Here is a 19731-nt window from a genome sequence, read left to right on the forward strand (position 1 = left end):
GAGAGAGAGAGAGAGAGAGATGGAGTCTTAGTGTGTGTGTGTGTTGGGGGGGTGCGTGTGCGTGTGTGTGTGTGTCGCGGGGTCCTCTGTAGAGAGGTGATGTGTATGGCAGAGGCCACCAACGATGGGGTGCGAGAGAGAAAATGCCCGTAGAGAGGGAAGAGAAGGTGTGTGCACGTGAGAGGAGCCTATAGCATGTGTGTGAGAGGAAGACTACTATATATCGATGGTGCATGTAGGCGGGAATTAAACTAAGGGATGGTCTTATTGGTTTCGGGGATATAGGGGAAGAGTGAGAGGCGGGGGGTAGCTAGAAGGAGATTGTTAAGTGTGAGTGTGTGTTTTACCCATCCAGGCGGAAGTTATGTGCACAAAAGAGGAGAACGGTTTGATGTGGCGTTAGGATTGAGGGTAATTAACTACGTATGGAGACATAGAGACCTTGAACGTGCATGTGTGAGAGGTATACATGTATACGTGAGATGTGTGTGTGTGTGTGCACGCGCGCATGATCGAGATAAAAGAAAGAAGACATAAGTCATAAGATCAACGACATGGGAGAGACGGATCGGTATGACAATATGCATGCATGTGAGAATGCATGGAAGAGGTCCCGACAATTGAGCATGTGTTTTTGTCTTTAAGAGATAGTGGCGTGGGCTAGAGCATGCATCTATGGCGAGCAGAGGGAGTGAGGCGCAACGATTGTGCAAAAGAGACCAACCTATAAATGCATATGTATGGAGAGACATATATAGTGTGGGTGATAGGAAGCAAGACTCCGTGCGAGAAAGAAATTTTGACGAAGAAACAACAGATAGATACAGAGATGGAGATGCTAGCTAGAGGGACATCCGCTAGTTTGGGTGTTGGAGATGACTGTCGGGTGGTTCAAAGGGTGAAGTTATATATGTGTGTGAGAGGGCACTTGACTGCATGTAGATAGAAACATATGTAGTGTGCGTGATAGGAATCAAGAGTGAGGGCGAGAAAGAAGGTTGATGGAGAAACAGATAAATAGAAAGATAAAGATGCTAGCTAGTGTGCGTTAGAAATAGGAGTCGAGTGGATCAGAAGGCTGGGTTATATGTGTTGGTGTGAGAGAGATGGAGAGAGGGTGCGTGTGAGTCACATACAAACAGATATCAGAGAGAAATGAGATCCAGAGAGATGGAGTTTTGTGTCTGCGAGAGAGAAAGATATTTCACAACGAGAGTGATAGCTAGAGAGACATATGAGGGAACGCAAGATATCTCTAGGGAGAGAGGGTGTGTGTGAGCGACATACAAGAGAACAATGGAGAAATATGAGACCCTGGGAGACAGAGTTTGTGTTTGTGTGTGAGAAAGAGATATTGAAGAGGAAGAGTCGTAGGTTCTCATATCTAAGGAGCGAAAGACATCTCTGTATGAGGGGTGTGCGTGTGGCACACATGGGAATAGTAGAGAGAAATGAGACCCCGGGAGACAAAGTTTTGTGTTTGTGTGAGAGAAAGAGATTCCACATGGAGAATCATAGTTAGAGACACATAGCAGGGAGCGAGATATACTTAGAGAGAGATAGAGTGATGAAGGTCGAGGGAGAGAGTACCGTCAGTGTGTTACGAAGATAAAAGATCATTGTCGACATACAAGTAGCACGAGAGATACCTGAGAGACGATGAATGCGTATAGGTCCAGAGAGATAGTCCTATATAAGCATGAGTGATAGCTATATGAGACGAATATCTGGATTAAAGGGGATTCAAATATTTAAACTGGAGATCACGACATCGATAATATCATAACGCAAATTGGTGTATGAAACATGCATATGTAATTGAATTTGGCCACACGTGTAATGTTATATAGTTTATCAATATTGGTGATCCATAGATTCTTCAATTACAAACAATGCATGGTTTATATGCAATTAATGTCTAAACGGGATTACACTCTATGTTGCGTGTGTGAAACACATTATACATGTTTGAGAAGTAAAAAACCCGCATGAAACACATATTAATTGGAGATAGTTAGCGAGGAATGCATGCATTGGATTTCAACATAAAGTGGTTTCAAATATTTGAAAATCCAAATTGATGGATACAACCTTATGAATCTGAGATCATGACATTTGTAAACCATATTTATGTATAAATGGTGTTGTGATTTTGAAAGTATATATAAAAAAATGATGTATATAGAATGTAATTCCAATTGAAAATGGATCCCGCCCGAAAAAAATAGAATACAAACGGGATTCGAATTGAGTTGGCACGGTAAACGTGCACTCTGCAAAATTTGAACGAAGGGGGGAAAGTCGCAGTAACCGCCCGAAACCAAAATATGCGAGATGGAAATCACTACTGCCTATCCCTGCCACGCAAAGCCTATATGCTGGATTTCTATAGGTTTCGATAGGGGTAGGTTTGTAATTTCACCCAAACATGACGTAACTGCCTCTCACCCGGATTCATACACGGTGGGTGCAAAAACACAGTGTGTCCTCGGCCGAAATCGACTCCCTCCCCGATTCATATTCATACACGGTGGGTGCCAAAAACAAACTCTCGTCAGCAAATATTCGGTGTATGCGAGATTACCGTCCTATCCCCAACCAACTAGTGTTGCCGTGATGTAGTAGAAATTTGAAACGGGGCTAAGTTTGTAAATTTCCTCACATTTGAGACAAGCGCGCCCTGAATACATGGTTCCCCCCTTCCTCTCTACCTCCCTTTTCCCCATTCGTACTCCGTGGGCGCCAAAACACCCTCTCCACCCCACCCTCCTCCGTCCGCCGCCGTCCGCCACCCCATCCACCGCCGTCCTCCTCCACCATGCCGGAGCTGATACCCCGACTCCACCGTCCATTACAAGAGATCGACCTCTCTCATCCACGGCTTCGGACCAAGATCCTTGCATCCCGTCCTCTCGCTTCATCCCCTCCGTCGTCCACCTTGCCAGCGCCGCTCCTACGACCGTCTCGTCCACCGTGCCCCGCCGCCACCATCTACCCTCCTACATCTGCTTCCACGCCGCCGACATCCATCGCTACCGCAGCACTGTCAAATTCTCAGCAGATGCGTACACGGCGCTGCACCAGAGGCGGTACTCTTTCGTATCTGCTCAACTTATTTATCACAGCAAGAAAATAGATTGCCACTGCTTTACTCTGATTTCTTGTCTTGGTTGCGAAGTTGCCTTTGTCCGGTTTGCACCTTCAGATCCGCCATGGCACGCTCAACACCATACTCGCAATGCTTATGGTTTTCCCCTTTTATATTCCACACTAGTTAAATCATGGTAGACTAAATTTCAAAATTGGGTCAGTCGATTTTTCAGAGCTCGCCGGAGTTCGCCGGTGCGATCGAAGGGGCTCGGGTGGGGATGGTGGTTGTGGGGGGGCGGTGGTGGGGCCTCGTCGAACGAAGAAAACTCGACGCGGGTGGGCGGGGTGGGGGTGACGGAGGAACATAGGCGGTGGGGCCAGTGGTTTGGCCGGCGGCCCGTGCGGTGTTCTGTATGGGAAGCACAGTATGTTCCTTGTCAGGAAGGGGAGCAGGGACATCTGCTGATAGAGCTGGCATGTACGTGATCGATAGGCTTTCAATTACTAGCGGCAATACAACACCGTAATTTCCATCCGGTTCCACTTTCCCGATTTATATATCCTGGTTATGGTGTACCGCTGTTATGTACACTATGGGCTGTTTGGTTTGTGACTAACTTTGCCAAAGATTGCCACACCTAAGGTTAGGCAAGTTTGACCAACTTAGGTGAGTGTTTGGTTCAAGCCACATCTTAGGCAAGCCACACTTGGACCCCACATGGCATACACACAAAAAGTGTGGCAAGATGCCCTTAGGCTTGCCAACTAGTGGCTCTCATTTTGATGAACTAACCTTAGTCAAGTTTGGCAAGAATGTGTGGCAAAGTGTGGCAATACTAGTCCTAAAACCAAACAGCCCCTATGATCTGCCTAGTTGTTGTGTGCTCTTGTTGTCATGGTTTGGCAATAAACTCTCTATACAGTATATTCTTCTGGAGCCTATTTTTTTGTGTACTTGTGCCAGATTATATAAATGCACGCACCATATTACAACACACATGAGCTCTCTCATCAGAATCCAGTGATAGCACACAAGTGTTTACAGGGGCACCCCTATATTAGAATATCATCTACATTACAAAGATACTCTCACAACTATTTATGTTTTCATGGTTCTCAGATATTATACGCAATTACAGTGAATATCAGAATCCGCGCATTAGAAGAATATTGTGGAACACTGCAATGACTTACAAAATTGGCAGCAAGGCATTGAGTGCCATTCTAGAATCAATGAAACTCGTACGCTCCCCACCTGTTGATTCTTGTTCAGAATATCATCCTAATGACTATTCTAACCTCGAGGAGTCAAAGGCAGATGGCATGTCCTATTCACCCATCAAGGTGCCTGTTCTAATTTGGCAAGGTTTTATTGATTGCGCGTATCTTGCATATGTTGTCTTGCATTTCTTCTACTTTGTTGCACCACCATCTACTTAGTTTACTCATCATATATGTCGAGATGCCATGCCCATCCATTATCAATACATATTACATCTGTCATCATACCATGTTTTCCACTCAAATGTTGTTCTTGTGCACCAGACATCAAAAAGGAAGAGGGTGATTGCCGAACCTGAAGGAGCACCAGCAAAGTCCTTGAAAAACGTGGTGGTGCCGGAGAAATCAGACATCACCCCACTTATATTGGTTGTACAACCAGTGACACAAAACGTAGGACCGACTCCACCAGACTGTACCCATACTTCACTGGCTACACCACTAGCCCCACCATACAGGACCTGCACTCCAGAAAAAGGTATACCGATTTCATTTGCCATAGCACCAGCTGTACCACAGAAAAATCCCACTCCAGCAAAAAGTACAACAAGTCCACCGGCCGAAGACCTATCCCAACTGAAGAGACGGCCAATTCCTGCAGATTGGAACCCCATTCCATTTATTCCCAGTTTAAAAGACAATGCTTTCAATGTTGTTAGGGACTACGTGCATATATTCCCATAATGGGAAGATTATTCTGAAGACAAACACCATTTTCACACCTTCCTGTCCAACTTACGTGTAAGTGCTATTATTCATGGTTATTATTTTCCTATTTTCTGTTGATTGAACACATCAATGATTTACATTACATTGTTGTAACTAGGCGAGGGTCAATCTGGATAGTCATGACGAGCAAAGCTTGCTTGTTCTTTTCAAGAAAGCATTGCAGCAGTATCGGTGTTACCTGAGGAAATCACACTTTGATGGCAAGTCTATAAACGAATTTCCGGTGAAGTCTCCTGTGCTAAATTTAGAAGACATTGAATGGAAAAACCTTGTTATGCACTGGTCTCGTTCCCAGGATGAGGTACTGTCTACGAAATCACATGACAATTTCAACTTCTACTTTTCGCATGTGCCTTACGGATCTTTTTTGCAGGACATCTCCTCGAAGAAGAATTCCGGTTTGACAAGAACGACAGGATATCGCAAATATGCTGCCCGCTGCTTTGCTCTTGTTAGTACCTGTTATCCTGTATCACTGTACTTGCATACATACCTGGTTCATTATGTGACAGCAATATGCATGATAGCTTGCTTATCAATTGTTCGCTCCAAATTATCTGATCTGTATGAATGGTTCCATTAGTGTAGAATATATCCAATGCCAATGTTTTTTTAGCTCTGCATTGTTCTTGTAAGTACATGCTGTCCTTTATCAGTGTACTTATAATGATAGGTAGTTGTTCATGTACCATCACTCTGCAGCTTATTTTCCTTTGCCCTCCATTTTCTACACATCAGATCTATATTTACTCTTACCATAAGGTTGGTACTGAATAAGTTTAGTTGTGCATTGCTCTTGGCTGTACCTTTTGCCTGTATCGCTGCACTTACATTTATAGCTACTTGGTTATGTAGCATCACTCTTCATCTTATCTTAAATATTCTCCATTTTTCGTATATTATCACATCTATATTTACTATTAACAAAATGTAGAATAAAGGCAATGCTTTTGAAGAAGATTTTGTGGTAAACTTCTTGAATTGCCCCCCCCCCCATCAGCATGGACAAGGCCTTTATAGAGCATGTCTTCACCAATAATGCAAGTTTGTCCATCTCAAGCCTTCAAACTTTGTTGTATATATTTGGTTAGGTATGACTGCAACAGCTTGTTTAAAGTTTATTATATGTAGTTCATAAACAAAAGTTTGTCCTTTGTCAATTTAAGTTTTCAGTTGTACAACCAAGTTCCTTCTTCATACCATGTAAATTAAACTATACAGAGCAAGTGATCTTCTTTCGCACTACATGTATGCTTCTGTTCTTCATCTGTGATCCAGTGGTGTGGTGAACCTACCCACTACAGCACAATGTCATATTCTGCAATGTCTTCACTATGAACAATGTCATATCATTCTACTATTATTTAAACTATCTCTTTATTTGCCAATCTGAAATGGTATAAATTGACAGCACACTAACCATTGATACTTATGAGTTCTAGATCTGTAACACAGTGGTGTCGTGAAGCTGCCAACTCCTTCACAATGTCATTTCCTGCCATGTCTTGACCTGAACAATACCATATTGTGTTAATGCAAATTTAAAGTGTGTCACTTTATTCGTCGGTAAGAAATGTGATGAATTGTCAGCACTGATACTTTTATGTGCAAAACATGTCATCTATCTGCTTGTTTATCTTTTAGAGTGAGGAAGATATAAATGTTGAATAAGCGCAGTCTCATCATCTTGCTCAGCTGCTTGCGCTGCAGCTCCCCAGCAGGGCTAACCTTTCCTGAACTCTATTGAAGTGCTGTCGGTTTTGTATATTATGCCCAGTGTATGTATTCTGCTGTCTGCTTGTGCTTTATTATCATAGTGGCGAACTTTGATGCCTAGTGAATGTAATATGCCGTAATTTCTTTATTGTATAGTCTAGGTTTTTTCTTATTCACGATGTTGTAGTGATTTTACTGTATATATATCTTGTCTTCGCAGTAAACCGACCAAACCGTAAAATTACGGCACATAATCGGGCCGTCCTGCAATCGCGATGTAGGTTGGGCCTGAAACATGCCGAACAGCTCATGGGCCGGCAGCAGCCTGAAATGAACCCCGGCCCATGATTGTGCGAACCAAATCACGGGCTTTTAACTGGCCAAAAAATTGTCTCGGTCCTTGTTTGGCCCAATCAGATATCGGCTGCGAGCAGGCCGGATGCGAACCGGGTCGTAGTTAGGCCCAACTATATGACGGGCTTTTAACAGGCTGAAATTAATATAGGGCCGAAATGTTAAACGGGCCCTTAACAGGGCAAAACTAATATCAGGCCGAATTACTAAGTGGGCCTTTAGCAAGTGGGCCCAAAAGCATAGTGTCCAGTTAACGGGCCGAATCTGATACGGGCCATGATTGAGCCCAAAGCCTCTTAAAGGGCCGGACCTGATCTGGGCCGTAATTTGGCCCAGAACGTGGTAGGCCTTTAACGGGCGGTGTCTCATATGGGCCACTATTAGGACCGGAGCGTGGCAGGCCAATAATGGACCAGATCAAATATGGGTCGGCATTTGGCCCAAAACATGGCACGCAGTTAATGGGCTGGCCTACTAGGCTCCTCAAAATCTTGTGGGCCTACAGCTAGGCCGGCCCATTAATGTCGGTGAAATCTCGTGGGCCTTTAGCTGGGCCGGCCCATTATAATCCGCAACAATCTTGTGGGCCTTTACCTGGGCCAGCCCATTATGGCACACAAAAATCTTGTGGGCCTTTACCTGGGCCGGCCCATTATGGCCCGCAAAATCTTGTGGGCCTTTAGCTGGGCCAGCCCATTATGGTCCGCAAAATCTCGTGGGCCTTTAGCTGGGCCGGCCCATTATGGTCCACAAAATCTTGTGGGCCTTTAATTAGGCCGGCCCATTTAAACTTGTTGGGTCGTGCCACGTGTCGACGTATCTTAGGCGCCTTCTGTCCAGTGAGTGGATGACATCTGTCCCGACGATGAGCCGACTCGTGTTTCCTCTAGCCAATGATGATTTTACATGTGGAAAATCCCCATTTGTCGGGGCTGTTAATGGGTTATCGGATCCAAAACCCGACCCGATAGCTTAACGGCGTTCCATTATGGTGGATGCCATGTGTCGGTCACCCTTGACGAAAGCACTTCTGTGACGCGCGATCTATCGTCATGGAATTGGACACTTCCATGATGATAATTTTGGTAATATCATGGAACACTTCTACGACAGCATAGGTATGACTATCTTGATTCTGTCATAAATTTTTCATGGATGTACCTGCATGACAAAAAAGCGACCTACTGTGACAAACACGTATCATCACGGAAGTGTATTTTTTTTGTAGTGCTTGCTATTAGTTTAGCAGGGAGGTACCAAAGTGATCCAGGAGTGGATCACTGGACATCGGTCAAGAACATCCTAAAATACCTAAAAAGGACTAAGGATATGTTTCTCATTTATGAGGTGACAAAGAGCTCGTCGTAAATGGTTACGTCAATGCAAGCTTTGACACTGATCCGGACAATTCTAAATCGCAAATCGGGTATGTGTTTATATTGAACGGTGGAGCTGTTAGTTGGAGCAGTTCTAAACAAAGCGTCGTGGCAGGATCTATGTGTGAAGTGGAGTACATAGCTGCTTCAGAAGCAGCAAATGAAGGAGTCTGGATGAAGGAGTTCATATCCGATCTAGGTGTCATACCTAGTGCATCGGGTCCAATGAAAATCTTTTGTGACAATACTGGTGCAATTGCCTCGGCAAAGGAATCCAGATTTCACAAGAGAACCAAGCACATCAAGAGACGCTTCAATTCCACCTGGGATCAAGTCCAGGTGGGAGACATAGAGATTTGCAAGATACATACGGATCTGAATGTTGCAGACCCGTTGACTAAGCCTCTTCCACGAGCAAAACACAATCAGCACGAAGACTCCTTGGGTGTTAGAATCATTACCGTGTAATGTAGATTATTGACTCTAGTGCAAGTGGGAGACTGAAAGAAATATGCCCTAGAGGCAATAATAAAGTTATTATTTATTTCCTCATATCATGATAAATGTTTATTGTTCATGCTAGAATTGTATTAACCGGAAACATAATACATGTGTGAATACATAGACAAACATAGTGTCACTAGTATGCCTCTACTTGACTAGCTCGTTGATCAAAGTTGGTTATGTTTCCTAACCATAGACATGAGTTGTCATTTGATAAACGGTATCACATCATTAGGAGAATGATGTGATTGACTTGACCCATTCCGTTAGCTTAGCACTTGATCGGTTTAGTTTACTGCTATTGCTTTCTTCATGACTTATACATGTTCCTATGACTATTAGATTATGCAACTCCCGATTGCCGGAGGAACACTTTGTGTGCTACCAAACGTCACAACATAACTGGGTGATTATAAAGGTGCTCTACAGGTGTCTCCAATGGTACTTGTTGAGTTGGCATAGATCGAGATTAGGATTTGTCACTCCGATTGTCGAGGAGGTATCTGTGGGCCCTCTCGGTAATGCACATCACTATAAGCCTTGCAAGCAATGTAACTAATGAGTTAGTTGCGGGATTATGCATTACGGAACGAGTAAAGAGACTTGCCGGTAACGAGATTGAACTAGGTATTGAGATACCGACGATCGAATCTCGGGCAAGTAACATACCAATGACAGAGGGAACAACGTATGTTGTTATGCGGTTCGACCAATAAAGATCTTCGTAGAATATGTAGAAGCCAATATGGGCATCCAGGTTCCGCTATTGTTTATTGACCAGAGAAGTGTCTCGGTCATGTCTACATAGTTCTCGAACCCGTAGGGTCCGCACGCTTAACGTTCGTTGATGATATAGTATTTATGAGTTATGTATGTTGGTAACCGAATGTTGTTCGGAGTTCCGGATAAGATCACGGACATGACGAGGAACTCCGGAATGGTTCGGAGATAAAGTTTGATATATGGGATAATAGTGTTTGGTCTCCGTAAGGGGTTCCGGATGTTTCCCGAAATGTTTGGGTACGAGAACACTTTATTTGGGCCAAAGGGGAAAGCCCACAAGGTTTTTGGAAAGCGCAAAAGGAAGTTTTGCGTAGTCCAGGGGCCAGACGCCAGGGTCCCTGGCGTCTGGGTCTAGACGCCGGGAACCCTGGCGTCTGGCCCTGGAGTCCGAGAAGGACTCTTGCCTTTTGGATGAAACCGACTTTGTGGAGGCTTTTACTCCAAGTTTCGACCCCAATGCTCAACATATAAATAGAGGGGTAGGGCTAGCACCCAACACACATCAAGAAACACCAAGCCGTGTGCCGGCAACCCCGTCCCCTCTAGTTTATCCTCCGTAATAGTTTTCGTAGTGCTTAGGTGAAGCCCTGCGGAGATTGTTATTCACCAACACCGTCACCACGGCGTCGTGCTGCCAGAACTCATCTACTACTTCACCCCTCTTGCTGGATCAAGAAGGCGAGGACGTCATCGAGCTGAACGTGTGCTGAACGCGGAGGTGTCGTACATTCAGTACTTGATCGGGACGGATCGTGAAGGTGTACGACTACATCAACCACGTTGATAAACGCTTCCTCTTTCGGTCTACGAGGGTACGTAGACATATTCTCCCCTCTCGTTGCTATGCATCACCATGATCTTGCATGTGCGTAGGAAATTTTTTCAAATTACTACGTTCCCCAACAGAACCATGGTTGTACTGGCCCACAAATTAGCCCCAACAAACATAATCGAGACTCGTCCAGATTGCACACTTACACCGTTGGGCAGAGAACCAGCTACAAGCCATCTAACCCCAACCCCAGCGGATAGTAACCCACTTCTAGTTGACAAAGCACCATGTGCACCACAGAGTACCCCCACACGAGCAGTTTGTAAAGCAACTGCAGTGCCCAAAGCATGAAGACCACCACAACAAACCCAAACTCCATGTTTAAAGCTGAAGAGCAACTATTCTCAGGTCAGATTCCGTAGCTATGGTCCATACTCCTTTGTTGTTGCGTCACTGTATTTCCTCATACCAACTACTTTCGAATTTGAAGGATCCAGTTGAAACTCCAATGGCGCAACAAGTATGCTTTAAACCTATTTCTTTAACTGGATTGTTGTTCTAAGTTCTTGTTCTATGTTGATTTCAGTTTCAGTTGTATAAATAGTTATGTTCTCATGTGATGCACATTGCAAGTGTTGCCAATGTTGTGTAGTTTCTCACACTTATATTCTTTCTATGTTGCCGTGTCTTAAAAATATATGAGTTGAACTGTGTCTCTATCTTGATTTGGCAACATAAAATAGAATGATATGGACAATACAGTGACCATACTACATAGATATATGTTTATTTCATGCTATTATCCTGTCCATCTTACTACTGAACCGGTTTACCAAAATGAGTTTCGTATACTAAATGCTAAACTTGTGATGTGTCTGCTTGTTTCTCTTGTAGTATGCGAACAGAATATTGGAGAAGAGCACCCCACTATGAAATGGTAGAGAAAGTAATGCAGATAAGGTTCAAGATAGTGAGACAACCCTGTTGGTCTCCAAGAAAGGTGATAAAAATGATCTTGTTGACAATGAGAAAACCCCATAGTCCCGCGTTGATGTAGTGTTCGAGTACTAGCCAGTACCGCTGGCACAAGCTCTTCGAACTCGCTGCCTAAATCACTCCGGCTTCTTTAGTCTCAGCTACAAGCTGAAAGGCATCAGTCAGCTGTGCTGCGACAAGAAGCCGAAGGACCGAGGAAGTCCCTGCAGAATTCAGATGCATACTTTCTTGTGCAATAGCAAGTGCTGCAGGATTTAAGCGTCAAACAAGAGAAAGTTAATAAGCTTGCTAAGCATCTTCCCAGCATTATGGGTACCCAGGATATTGTTTCTTGAGCTCTTCTGAAGTGGTTTCAGTTCTGGACTTGTTTTGCTGCGGTGTTTATTTGCACTGGTCGACAAGTTTGACAACCAGTGTATATGATATGCGACTTTGTTCCCTATATTTGCACTGGTGGCGAACTTTGATGCCCAGTGGATGTAATATGTATAATAGGCGTGATAGCCTAGCATAAGTTGCTTGCTTATTTATTTCCTTGTTGTCTTGTTTATTTGTTTTCTTATAGTCAGTGCAGTTCTTTTTCCGCGGTTTGCTAGTGGCCGCAATAACCTATTTTTAAAACTAGTCCACAATAACCATGGGCTACATATTTACTGTAGTTACCATGGGCCTCCTACGGGCCGTAGAAACAATGGGCCTTCTAAGGGTCGTCGAAACGATGGGCCTTCTACGGGCCATAGCATCAATGGGCCTTCTACGAACCGATTGATCGATCGGCCAAACATGGGCGAATAACAGATCGCATTATGGGCCATAAATGGGCTAGATTTGGAATCGCCCATTCATGGGCCGGCCATAATGGGCCGTCGTTAATCTACCGTATTTGATGATGCTACGAAAACGGCCGAACGGATTAACGGGCCATAAATGGGCCGATTGTAATCACGGGCTGAATTTGGCCCACAAGTAGAAAAGGCCAGTAATGGGCCGTAAGTAACCGAATGCTGGAAATATGCCCTAGAATAAATGGGCCCTTAGAAGGCCGAAAGATAACACAGGTTGGAAATGGCCCAATCGAATAACGGGCCATTAATGGGTATAAAGCGGTACACTGTTCATTACGGGCCAGATTCACCACAGGCCGTTAATGGGCCAAGAGTTACAAATGGCCTCGTATGGGCCGAAAGACATCAGGGGCCATATATGGGTCGGAAGTTACAACGGGCTGGAATCATATTGGAAGGCCCAGATGAAGCTACTGGGCTTAATTCCGGTAGGCCGTAACGGGTCGTGAGTTAGCGGGCCGTAAATGGGCTATATAGGAATAGGCCATTAATAGGCTTTCCGTGGGCCGGCCCGTTACCGTTTGACCGAAATGGGCCTCTGTTGGGCCAGGCCACGTGTCGACGTATCATAGGCGCCTCCAGTCCAATGAATGGATGACATCTGTCCCAATAGTGAGCCAACACGTGTTTCCTCTGGCCAATGACAATTTTACACGTGGAAAATCCTCATTGGTCCGGGTTGTTAGCGGGTTATCGGATCCAAAACCGGGCCTGATAGCTTATCGGCGACCCGTTACGGTGGATGCCCCGTGTCGGTCACCCTTGAGCAAAGCACTTCCATGACGCGCGATTTATCGTCATGGAAGTGGACAGTTCCGTGATGATAATTTTGGTAATGTCATGGAACACTTCTATGACAGCACAGGTATGACTATCTTGATTCTGTCATAAAATTGTCATGGATGTACATGCATGAAAGAAAACATGACCTACTGTGACAAACACGTATCATCATAGAAGTGTCTTTTTTGTAGTGTCAGGAGGTTCGTCCTCGACTGGATCCTTTTCATCATCGCCGTCGCCTTCTTTAGGTGTGCTCACCATATATACGTCGTATGAGGAAGTGGCCGTCCAGCGCCTGGTGAACAGCGGGTTTTGGACCTGCTCCCTGATACGTCTCCAACGTATCTATAATTTTTGATTGTTCCATGCTATTATATTATTTGTTTTCGATGTTTAATGGGCTTTAATATGCTCTTTTATATTATTTTTGGGACTAACCTATTAACCAGAGGCCCACTGCCAGTTTCTGTTTTTTTGCCTATTTTAGAGTTTCACAGAAAAGGAATACCAAATGGAATGAAACCTTCGCGATGATCTTTCTTGGACCCAAAGCAATCCAGAAGACTTGGAGTCGAAGTACGGAACTCCACGAGGCAGCCACAAGGCAGGAGGGCGCGCCCAGGGGGTAGGCACGCCCCCACCCTCATGGGCCCCTCGTATCTCCACCGACGTACTTCTTTCGCCTATATGTACTCTTATACCCTAGATCGATCACAGAGAGCCACGAAACCACTTTTCCACCGCCGCAACATTCTGTACCCATGATATCCTATCTTGGGGCCTCTTCCAGCGATCTACCTGTCGTGGTTCTAAGTCTGACAGTAGAATGGGGGGTAGGAATGTAGAGGCTAGATCCTAGCTATGGAGGAGTTGTACATGCGAGTTTTACGAGTTCAGGCCCTTCTCGGAGGAAGTAACAGCCCTACGTCTCGGAGCCCGGAGGCGGTCGACTGGATTATATGCGTGTGTGTTACAGAGGGTGCGAACCCTTCTCCCTGAGGAGGGGGTGGCTTATATAGAGTTCGCCAGACCCCTCCCGCCCTCAGTTACAAAGGGTTTAAGGTACATAAAGATGGAGACGTTACTGGTAATGCCTGCAATAAAGATACACAATGACCATTAAAGCTATGACTTAATTCTCGACCGTTGCAGAGTGGAGTGGCTCTAGATCTTCTGGTAGTCGAGTGATTATCTATACGGTCGAGTGTCTTCAAGATTGTCGAGTGGAACATAACTTCATGGTCGAGTGGATGATGTTTTTTCTTCGAATGCTCCCGGTTCCTTTAGAGATGTCCTTGGGGAGGGTATCTTGGACAGATCAATGACCCTGCCCTAGGTACATAGCTTCATTATTAGCCCCGAATGGATCAGGGTTTGAGTGAGGAAGGAGTTGAGAACACTTCTGACTCATTTTTCGTGCTATGAGTATATCTTGTTCTGGATCGATGAACTGAGCGGATGATACCAACTTCTTTTTCAGTCGCCTTGATCCATTCTTAGCTTTTGTCGAGTGAACTTTTACTGAAGAGTTTTGAGTGATGATGTGGAGGATGTCTTCCGTCTAATAAGCTGTTCCGCTGTTCGCGGATTTCGCGGGATTCGAATTTTGGGAAGCGCGCCGGACGGGTGAGGCCGTGGTAATCGGGACGGATTAGGAAGGTCGCCTTGATTCCGCGCCACCTTTTTTGCCACGTATCACGCGCGCGACTGCTGCGGGATTTGATAAGATCGTCCGGGCCTACAAGTCAGTCACTCAGAAGTGTCCTTATAAAAGGCACCGGACCGGGCTTTTGAACAGTGTGTCATCATTCTCCGTCTTCTTCCTCAGATTTCTCCGTTGCGCCTGCTTCCGCTCTCGGTGTCATAGCCCCGCTCAGACTCGATTCGCTGCCATGGGGAAGGAGAAGACGGTGGCGTTGGAGCGCACAAAGAAGGCGACAACGAAGGCGAAAGGAAAGAGGACCAGCCGGGGTGGATCCTCGTCAAGGTCCGGCCTGCCGCCGGGCTAGATCCAGGGCGACTGGATCCGCTCGACGATCAGCCAAGACGACCTCGATGATCTCGTTGAGGGGGGACTGATCCCCCACGAATCAGCGCGGCTCCCGGGGAACGAGACTGAGCCGCGGCCGCAGGAGGGTGAGTGCGTCCTCCTCGCCACTCATGTCGACCGCAGGTTTTCTTTGCCTCCCCACCCTTTCTTTTGTGGTTTTTTGAACTTCTTCGGGGCTCAACTCCACCACTTTACTCCAAACACCATCGTGTACCTTGCTGCCTTCGTGTCAATGTGTGAAAATTTCTTGGGTTGCTGACCGCACTGGGGTCTCTTCAAGCACATATTCACATGTCACTCCCAGTCGGTCAAGAAGGCCAACCCGAGTGACGAGAGGATGCACGTGATACAGATGTGCGGGGGCCTTGGAATTCAAATGAGGAACAAGAGTACCTTCCCAGCTATGATCCTTCCCGACTCATTCCGGGGCTGGCAGTCGACCTGGTTTTACTACAAGGATCAGCCGACCCCGGGTCAGTCGACTGGACTTCCCCCCTTTTCCCTGGCTCGAGTGGAGAAGCCCTCCTCCTTGAGGGTGATCCTAGAAGAGAAGGCGCAGGTGAAGGTGTTGGTCAAGTGGGTCGTCCACCTTGTTCGCGATGGAGTGACTGGTATGGACCTACTGGAGGTCTTCCTCAGTCGACGCATCCAACCACTCCAAGCCCGTGACCATCCGATGTGGATGTACTCGGGACTCGAGGATTCCACTCGGATCCACCCGGAGGACGTCAGTGAGGACACGGTGGAGAAGTGGCTGAGAGGGATCACCGGCAACAAAGATAATCCCCGGGGGTCCAGGAGGGTGATTCCATTCGAGCATTCGCGCCAGCCGGAATAGGTATGACTCTGCATTGTCGAGCGTCTTCTTAATTCACTATGTAAAGTCTTGTTGAGGGTTGACAGTATTTCTTTTGTTCATTGTCTTTTCAGGCTCTTATTGATATGTACTCGATGCCCAATGGAGTGCAGGAGAAAAATGTCGAGGAGGGGGCGAGTAAGGGTGAAAGTGGCGAGTGGCACTCGGATGTAGAGGAGGAGGAGAGCGACGACTTGAGTGATGAAGAAGAGGTCGACTCGCCCCCTAGCAGGGAGAGGAGGTCCAAGCACGCTCACGACCCGGCGAGCACCCCTGACCTGGCGGCCGCACCGACTGGGCCATCTTCGAAGCACCCTCAGACATCTTCCCCGGCGTCGACTGAGAAGGTATCGAAACAACTCAAGATTGCCTCCTGTGCCGAAAGCTTTGAAGGCTACCTCCTCCAAACCACCGAAGGCTTTGCTCAGAATCAAAGTGACCATCCCCACCATCTCCGGGTAATCATCTGACCTGATCTTTTGGTCGACTCGAGCAACAGAACATAATCGACTGAATGTTGACATTTGTAGTGCTGCTACATCTGGAACTTCTTCCTACCAATACCGAGACGAGGACATGGAAGACGCAGTTACCTCCAACCCAGGTAAAGCTCTCATGATCTTGTTCTTGGTTATTGGGTCGATTAAATTCTGGCGATTCACTTGGGGTCGACTAATTTATCTGCAGCCCCACCCAACATCATCGATCTTCCGGATGATGATGAAGATGTGGCCCCTAGGCCTAGAAAGAACAAAAAAGTAGCAGCTGGCAAGACGTCTCAGCAGGGACCGATGACAACACCAACCGTCCGGCAATCTGAAGACGCGGGTGGGGCCTCTGTAACTTTCGCTGCCCCATTGTCGAGTGAGCACCCTACACCGTTGATTGTACCGGTGTTTTCTTCAGTCGTCCAACCTCGCGCTTCGGAGCTCCAAGCTGCCGCACCTGGATCGTCTGCCCCCTTCTTCACCAAATACCATGTTCCGGAAAGTCAGTCGGATGCGACTGCGGAGGCCATCCATCAGGCTAACGTGATGATGGAGCGAATGAAGACAATGCACGAGAACAGCCAGGCTGCTTACGATGCCAGCGCAGCTCTCCGGGCCAATGTCCAGGTAAGTAGGCTTTCGACTGACCTTGTTCTATTAGGATATGCTACCTGAAATATTTTCTTTCATAAAATCTCTTATTGTTTGCGTCGAATCTGTACACCCACTGGGTGTTTTATTGTCTTTGGTATTTGCGCTCTTCCACTCGGCCTGGGCGAGTGGGATCTGAACCGGTGGGGGCACGCTAAGTGCACCCGCTGGGTGTAGTCCCTGAGACCGCAGTCGACTGCGGGCAGTCGAGTGGGGTCTGAGTACTTTTTACTTTCTTTTCTTACACTCGAACCGGGTGGACCGGTCGAATGGGATCTAAACCAGTGGGGGCACGTCAAGTGCACCCACTGGGTGTAGTCCCCGAGACCGCGGTCGACTGCTGGCAGTCGGCCGGGGTCTGAATAGTTCTTTTCTCTTTTTTTTACTCGACCCGGGCACACCGGTCGAGTTGGGTCTGAATCAGTGGGGGCACGCCAAGTGCACCCGCTGGGTGTAGTCCCCAAGACCGCAGTCGACTACGGGCAGTCGAATGGGGTCTGAGTAAACTTTTAAGTTTTATTCACTCGGAAGTAAGTAATCTTTGATCTTGTCGATTAACACGTGTTTTACCTTCTGCAGAAATCTTGTACTCTCATTTCTAAGTTTGCCGAATTTGAGGATAAGAAGAGGCAACTCAACCTCGACTTGGAGCTGGCCCAACAAAAGTTGAAGAAAGCTCAAGATGAAGCTGCTGGTATGGAAGGTAGCTGCCTGTCGACTGTTCACGTCGATCGTCTTTTAAGATATTTCTTCCATCTCTTGTTTGATCCGATTCAGAGAAAATGAGGTTGGCTCTGGAGAAGAAGGACTCGGATCTTACAGTTGTGCAGAAGGAAGCTCAAGATAAGACTGCCCTTGCAGACCAGAAGCTGGCTTCGGTCGGAGCATTGGAAGGAGAGGTGAACAAGCTGAAGTCCAGTCTCAATGAGTCCAACCGAGAGGTAACTCGTCTGAAGAAGGATAAGATTGCTCTGAATGAGAAGCTGGAGTCCGCGGTCCGTAAGAGAAATGACACGGAAGCCTATCTGAGAACTCTTGCTAAGAAGCTCTATCTTATGCTGGAAGGTACTCCTTTTAATCCGACTGCTTTACTGCTTGCAAGTTAATCCTGTCTGGTCGACTCACTAATTCTTTGACTGTAGAATTCTGCCAAAACTTTGACGAGGAAACTGGAAGGATCGAGACGGGTTTAGACCCTATCATTTCTCTGGTCGGCGACGAAGCTGCCATGAACGTGCTTCGACTGGAATCCCGTGTCTCTAGCGTCACAAGTTACCTCGCTCGTGTGAAGGTGGCAGTTTCACGGATCGACTCATCAGTCTGGCCAAGGGAGACACTTCAAAATGACCTCGAATCTCTGATGGCTCGGCTCAACGAGATTCCTGGTCGAGTGCAAGAGTGGAAGAAGTCCTCTGCCCGGTATGGTGCTGACGTGGCGTTGTCCTTGGTAAGGGTCCACCGCAAGGAAGCTCGTGAAGACAAGCTGGCGGCGATCAAGGTCGCCAACACCAAAAGGCACGACTTCCAGTCCTTTATGGAGACTTTCATCGCTGCTGCCACTCGGATCGTAGATGGAATCGACTTGGACGAATTCGTCGAACCCGCCAATCCTCCTCCTGCCGAGTGAACAAACTATGAGATTTAAACTTGTCTTAAATTTGCCTTGGAATGCCGAATGGTTGTTGTAATCATTAAACTCCTTTGGGCTTGATGCTCAAATACTTTTGATTTGTCGCTTGGAACTTTAGGATTTATCCGAACTGCTTCTGAATATGCTTGTGATTGCTTTTGGAATCTGCTCCCTATTTGGAGTGACCTTCGTGTTTGAGATGCATCCTTGAAACAGAGACTTCAATCGAACTGCGCCTTGTCGTCCTTGCGGACAAGGATGGAGCGCACGTTGTATTTGTGGTGTAGCTCAAAGGAGAAGGTTGCATTCGACCTGCGCCTCGTCCTCCTTGCGGACAAGGATGGAGCACATGTTGTATTTGTGGCGTAGCTCGAAGGAGGAGGTTGCAGTCGACCTGCGCCTCATTGTCCTTGCGGACAAGGATGAAGCGCATGTTGTATTTGTGGCGTAGCTCAAAGGAGGAGGTTGCAGTCGACCTGCGCCTCGTCGTCCTTCCGGACAAGGATGGAGCACACGTTCTATTTGTGGCGCAGCTCCAAAGGAGAAGGACGGCTCACCACTCGGTAGGTTTTTACAAACTTAGGCGAGTACTGGACCGCAGCTAAGCCTCCAAGTGGGAGGATTACTCACCACTCAGTAGGATTTTACAAACTTAGGCGAGTACTGGACTACAGCTAAGCCCCCGAGTGGGACGATTGCACAGCACTCGGTAGGATTTTACAAACTTAGGCGAGTACTGGACTGCAGCTAAGCCCCCGAGTGGGAGGATTGCTCACCACTCGGTAGGATTTTACGAACTTAGGCGAGTACTTGACTGCAGCTAAGCC

This window comes from Triticum dicoccoides, chromosome 2A, assembly GCF_002162155.2.
Source record: "Triticum dicoccoides isolate Atlit2015 ecotype Zavitan chromosome 2A, WEW_v2.0, whole genome shotgun sequence".
Taxonomy (NCBI): domain Eukaryota; kingdom Viridiplantae; phylum Streptophyta; class Magnoliopsida; order Poales; family Poaceae; genus Triticum; species Triticum dicoccoides.